At 44.6% G+C, this 6,655-nt stretch overlaps 1 non-coding gene across 1 annotated transcript; it reads right to left on the bottom strand.

The window, feature by feature from the left end:
* Nucleotides 1–4,967: 4,967 nt before the first annotated feature.
* Nucleotides 4,968–5,042, bottom strand: Trnas-cga. Its single transcript has one exon. It is a non-coding gene; the product is annotated as a tRNA-Ser (tRNA).
* Between the last annotated feature and the right edge of the window lie 1,613 nt (nt 5,043–6,655).

The raw sequence follows: 6,655 nt of genomic DNA, 5'->3' as shown, positions 1-6,655 counted from the left end.
AGAATTATAACTCTTGTCTTGCACATAGCACCACAAAAGGAAGTAGAATGTGCTGCTGTTACGGACTTCATTGTACATATTCCCCGATTTCAGCGCACACTATATTTTATAGCGCTCATCTGCTGTTATAGGGCTCTTCTGCTAGTTACGAATGTGTCTGAGTAGTTGAAAGCCTCATGATGCTTCAGGAGCCTTTCATTCTCAACAATGGCCACTATATCCTCTTCAGTGCTGCTGCTGGTACGTCATCGGCTAAAGATTTCTACACTCCTGGAAATTGAAATAAGAACACCGTGAATTCATTGTCGCAGGAAGGGGAAACTTTATTGACACATTCCTGGGGTCAGATACATCACATGATCACACTGACAGAACCACAGGCACATAGACACAGGCAACAGAGCATGCACAATGTCGGCACTAGTACAGTGTATATCCACATTTCGCAGCAATGCAGGCTGCTATTCTCCCATGGAGACGATCGTAGAGATGCTGGATGTAGTCCTGTGGAACGGCTTGCCATGCCATTTCCACCTGGCGCCTCAGTTGGACCAGCGTTCGTGCTGGACGTGCAGACCGCGTGAGACGACGCTTCATCCAGTCCCAAACATGCTCAATGGGGGACAGATCCGGAGATCTTGCTGGCCAGGGTAGTTGACTTACACCTTCTAGAGCACGTTGGGTGGCACGGGATACATGCGGACGTGCATTGTCCTGTTGGAACAGCAAGTTCCCTTACCGGTCTAGGAATGGTAGAACGATGGGTTCGATGACGGTTTGGATGTACCGTGCACTATTCAGTGTCCCCTCGACGATCACCAGTGGTGTACGGCCAGTGTAGGAGATCGCTCCCCACACCATGATGCCGGGTGTTGGCCCTGTGTGCCTCGGTCGTATGCAGTCCTGATTGTGGCGCTCACCTGCACGGCGCCAAACACGCATACGACCATCATTGGCACCAAGGCAGAAGCGACTCTCATCGCTGAAGATGACACGTCTCCATTCGTCCCTCCATTCACGCCTGTCGCGACACCACTGGAGGCGGGCTGCACGATGTTGGGACGTGAGCGGAAGACGGCCTAACGGTGTGCGGGACCGTAGCCCAGCTTCATGGAGACGGTTGCGAATGGTCCTCGCCGATACCCCAGGAGCAACAGTGTCCCTAATTTGCTGGGAAGTGGCGGTGCGGTCCCCTACGGCACTGCGTAGGATCCTACGGTCTTGGCGTGCATCCGTGCTTCGCTGCGGTCCGGTCCCAGGTCGACGGGCACGTGCACCTTCCGCCGACCACTGGCGACAACATCAATGTACTGTGGAGACCTCACGCGCCACGTGTTGAGCAATCCGGCGGTACGTCCACCCGGCCTCCCGCATGCCCACTATACGCCCTCGCTCAAAGTCCGTCAACTGCACATAGGTTCACGTCCACGCTGTCGCGGCATGCTACCAGTGTTAAAGACTGCGATGGAGCTCCGTATGCCACGGCAAACTGGCTGACACTGACGGCGGCGGTGCACAAATGCTGCGCAGCTAGCGCCATTCGACGGCCAACACCGCGGTTCCTGGTGTGTCCGCTGTGCCGTGCGTGTGATCATTGCTTGTACAGCTCTCTCGCAGTGTCCGGAGCAAGTATGGTGGGTCTGACACACCGGTGTCAATGTGTTCTTTTTTCCATTTCCAGGAGTGTATTTCAGTTATGCAGTCCAGCTAGATTGCTCTCAGAGTGTTATTAATTATTATGGACTAAATTCATGACAGTGACACCATCTCACACGGTGTACATAAACAAGATGGACCTGTCCCATTTGGTGAGCAGCAGATAAGCTCGACATTGTATAAAAGCCAGGCGGATGATTTTAAAACGTTTACATTGCGTCTATGACTTGGCGGATGACGTCAAACCATATCATAGCATGCCACCCATTTCTCCATCCTAGAAACTTCACGATATCTTATGAGGATATCTGTGTCTTGGTAGCAAAGGGAGAATATTTCACCGGCCGCTGTGGCCGAGCGGTTCTAGGCGCTTCAGTCTGGAACCGTGCGACCGCTACGGTCGCATGTTCGAATTCTGCTTCGGGCATGGATGTGTGTGATGTCCTTAGGTTAGTTAGGTGTAAGAAGTTCTAAGTTCTAGGGGACTGATGACCTCATACGTGATGTCCCATATTGCTCAGAGTCATTCGAACCATTTGATACTATTTCAACAGAGGGAATATGAGGACAGCTAGCATTGTTGCCATACTTCAATAGATGCTGCTTTGGTGCCAGGTTTCAGAACAATCTGTATTGTTGCCAGATCTCCCTCCCCCTCGTACACCCTTCCTGGCCAATTAAGTTAAATATAAATTACACGGAGAAAAATTCTAAATTGGGTGATGGGGATATCATCATATGGAGACAGCCTGCATCGTTGACAGTTTTTTCCAAGATGTGGGTTCTAATTTAGAACTCAATTAGTGAAATTTTTTACTCAGTTTGTGTAATTTATGATACTAATTTATTATAATTTATTCCCAAATTGTTATAATTCATGGTTCAAAAATGGCTGCTAGGATGCTGAATACGTATATTGTTGTGTGATGTCACATTTAAGAATATTAAAAATATGGGACTATTTTTTCAGGACATGTATACACGAGTATTGTGTTAAAAAGCACACTGCAGATATCATTATGCTGAGTATAACACACGAGATAGTTAACAATTACTTTTATTTTCAATAATCACAGTAGGCATAACCTGATACAAAAACAGCAGGAAATTCAAAAAATGCCAAATTTTTCCTTGTTAAAACAATTGCAGACTTTATTTATTGCAATGTTGTAAACAGTTATAACTTTGATCTTTGCTTACAAATACATATGTAGATCTTCGAGAATACGAAACTGAGCAATTATAGATGTATGTAGTAGGATAGGATGGGTCTAGCTGGATCATTATTTGAAGAAATGCATTACTGTTCCATCACTACTGAATGACGCCACATATGTATATGCATTTGCTGACGGCTTTCCTGCCATCCGAAACCCTCAAGTGAGATGCTCTCTGCCAGACATGATTGCTTCGTTTCCACCAGCACTGCCCTTCGCTTCTGAACATCACCACATCCCGTCCTGCACCCGGCTGATTTTACTGTATTGGCCTACATGCAAGGAGGAGTGACTCAGAGGTTGCTGGACTCAAGTCCGCGTCGTGTAGGAAGGCTCAGTTTTCAACCGTTCTGCGCATCACTCTCCATTAAGCGCTGTCATAAGATTCACTATCTTTTTGAGCGGCTGGCCGCGAGTTACAGCCAGACGGCGAGACTCTCTCTCCTGCATGCTGCATGTTGCCCTATTTCGCGATAGCAAAATTATTCATTCAGCTGTCGATGTTGTTGTTTCCTTGCAGCATTGTAGCTGTAGATGCGTGTCAGTAAATATTTTATTGCGACAATAAAAGTCATATGACGGCTGTAAACGTAAAGTGCTCCACAAGTAGCCGAGGGACATTATTTTGCCGCATTTATAACTTTAAACGTGAATTTGAAAGCAGGCCTTGCGAAGCTGACATTTGAAGACAAGAAAGGATTGCAGAAGCACGTGGTTTCGGCAAGAGAACTGCAAATGAAAGTATCAGAGCTGTAAAAGCCTTAGGAAAAGATGATTTCATGTCGCTTGTAGAGCATCGACATCGCAAGAAACCTGTAACACAAAACCTTTTTGACAATGATGTTTTAAAGCGCTGCATGTGAATGGTGAATACCTGACGTGACAAAAAGTTGTTACATTTATGCATGAGAAAATTAACTTCAAAGGTAACGCTTCGTCAATGTACAGAAATTTTAAAGACATCGGTTTCAAATATGTTAAGACCGTTTTTGGTTGAAAGAAGTGACATAACCAGTCCAGGAATACCTCATGGAAAATGAGTGGTGGTACTGGCGATTTTAGAGTTCTCATAGCAATAGGTTCTCGGATAATTATTGTACATGCCGGCCCTTCTTCTGGTTTTGTTCCTGAAAGTAAGAAAAACAGCAGTGACTACCACTCGGAAATAAACGCTGTCATTTTCATGAAGTTTTTCACTGAACCAATCTAGCCATACCTTGGTTCGAACTACCATGACAGTTATCATTCAATTGTTACAGAGGAAACATCACGTACAAACACCAGGAAAGCGGATGTTGTACAGTGACTTAAAAATAAAAATATTCCACACAGTATAAACCAGACTCGTGGCGAACTGCTGTAGCTCGTTCATTTATGCGGCTGACGCGACACAGGATACAAATGTCACTTTCTTGCGCGTGAATGTGGTCTCACAATTTGACAATATGGCGTTTACCCACACATCACTTTTAGTATAATCCTGTGGTACTGATTTGTGCAAAGGTTAAAGGCTATGTGGGAGAAAAGAGCAACACATTCAAGATAACAGGCACAGAATCGCTTGTGCATATTAGCAATAGACAACATCCCAACACCCCTCCCCCCCCTCCCCCCCCCCCCCCCTTAAGTGTAGGCACAGTCTGGGTGACATGCTGAAAAACTTCAGGAGAATGACTTTAATAGGAGGTTAAGATGAATATAAACCTGGAACCTATTATCGTAAATTTACGGTAAGATGGTTCGGACACAGACTCCGGTAGTAGTGACGATGGAGTTACGATGTAGACTTTCGAATAAAACAAAGAAACAATATCTCTTGGTTTTAAAGTCTCATTGTTTAAATATGTGTTGGTCGACGTATAACTTGCATAAATAATATATGAGAACATCCTAGCCGTTATTGACTGGAAATTGTACCCTATGATGTATGCAGGCTATAAATTTTAATATATTGCCCAAGGCGAAGTTAAGTATTTCCCAGCGTATGGTATGCTCTAGTAACTCATGAAAATGCAGCTGTATAAATACGTCAACAACTCAAATATTTCCACTGGATTAACTACTGTCATGAAACTTCCTAGCAGATTAAAACTGTGCGCCGGACCGAGACTCGAACTCGGGACCTTTGCCTTTCGCGGGCAAGTGCTCTACCAACTGAGCTACCCAAGCACGACTCACGCCCCGTCCCCACAGCTTTACTTCTGCCAGTACCTCGTCTCCTACCTTCCAAACTTAACAGAAGCTCTCCTGCGAACCTTGCAGAACTAGCACTCCTGAAAGAAAGGAGGTTGGTAGAGCAATTGCCCGCGAAAGGCAAAGGTCCCGAGTTCGAGTCTCGGTCCGGCGCACAGTTTTAATCTGCCAGGAAGTTTCATACCAGCGCACACTGCGCTGCGGAATGAAAATCTCATTCTGGGAACTACTGTCATGTTCAAGGCACGAGTAGGAAAATACCTTAAAATTCCAGAGAGGATTAGATATTGAGATATCGGTGATTTTCGACGTTATCGGTTTGCATCCCCTCGAGTTATTCGTAGAAGATGGTTTACTGTTTAGTTATTGAATGGATTATAAATGCAATCTTGGACTGTAGTGTTGAGCGAGAAAGTTTACACATACAATGCCCGTTTACAGTGAAAAATGTGACAACATACAGACCATTTTTGCAGCAGTCTTTTCCAATAGCCTTATCTACCAGTAATTCTTTTTAGTACAGTCAGATACAACCATATACACGCATTACACAAAACTTACAAAAACTCGATGGAGCAGAAGCACTTGTGAAGCAAATAAAATGATTTCGATTTGTATTTGAAGTTAATTGTGTATTAAATTTTTGCTTATAATACAGTCTAAATCTCAATAAAGGACCGTTACTGCAATCAGTTTAAATGCTCTTGTCGTTAGACAATTGTCATTGTGAGAAAAGTCTTACTTGACGTCTTCACAAAGCTGTGTCAGCTTTTCTCTCCTTCCGACCTAATGCGGACTACAGCTGTTTTGGTTCAAATGGCTCTGAGCACTATGGGACTTAACTTCTGACGTCATCAGTCCCCTAGAACTTAGAACTACTTAAACCTAACTAACCTAAGGACATCACACACATCCATGCCCGAGGCAGGATTCGAACCTGCGACCGTAGCGGTCGCGCGGTTCCAGTCTGAAGCGCCTAGAACCGCTCGGCCACTACGGCCGGCGCAGTGTGTAACTGGAGTCGACCCAAACAAACGCTGATCATTATGTCATTAACGTGACACTCAGTGTCGGTAAGAAGTGTTGGTTTGTTTCCCCTTATGAATAAAATAATTTTGAACGTACCCATTCGATAGAACAGTCCCCAATTATTGTAGTGCGACATTCGTTGAGTGGCTAAGTATTTAGTGTCATATTCGTCTAACTGATAAGTATTAGTAGGGAAATTAAACCGTATGTACGTCCTCTGGCGCTTATTGTAGTTTATGCTGCCAACTCATTATGTCTGATGTGGAAAAGTACTTAAACAGCCATAAATTATCCGAAGTTTCTGTAATTTTAGGTTGGGGATATTCTTCTGTCATTTTTCTACTACTTAAGTAGCAATAGTCACAACAAAATCCCCGCTTTGTACTGTTTAATGACTTCTTTGATCCAATGACGATAGCAGCTCAGCAAGGAGTAATACTCTCCTCTTTTACGCCATCATTCAGTTGCAGGGTGATGAATTCTTCCATAATCGGTTGTAAATGATGGGGACTGTATTCTGTTTCTGATACACAGCTGGCGCATCTCCCGTCGGAATTCTG

This window comes from Schistocerca piceifrons, chromosome X (genome assembly GCF_021461385.2).
Source record: "Schistocerca piceifrons isolate TAMUIC-IGC-003096 chromosome X, iqSchPice1.1, whole genome shotgun sequence".
Taxonomy (NCBI): domain Eukaryota; kingdom Metazoa; phylum Arthropoda; class Insecta; order Orthoptera; family Acrididae; genus Schistocerca; species Schistocerca piceifrons.
The sequence above is the reverse complement of the archived record's forward strand: the minus strand, read 5'-3'. Positions and strand labels throughout refer to the sequence as shown.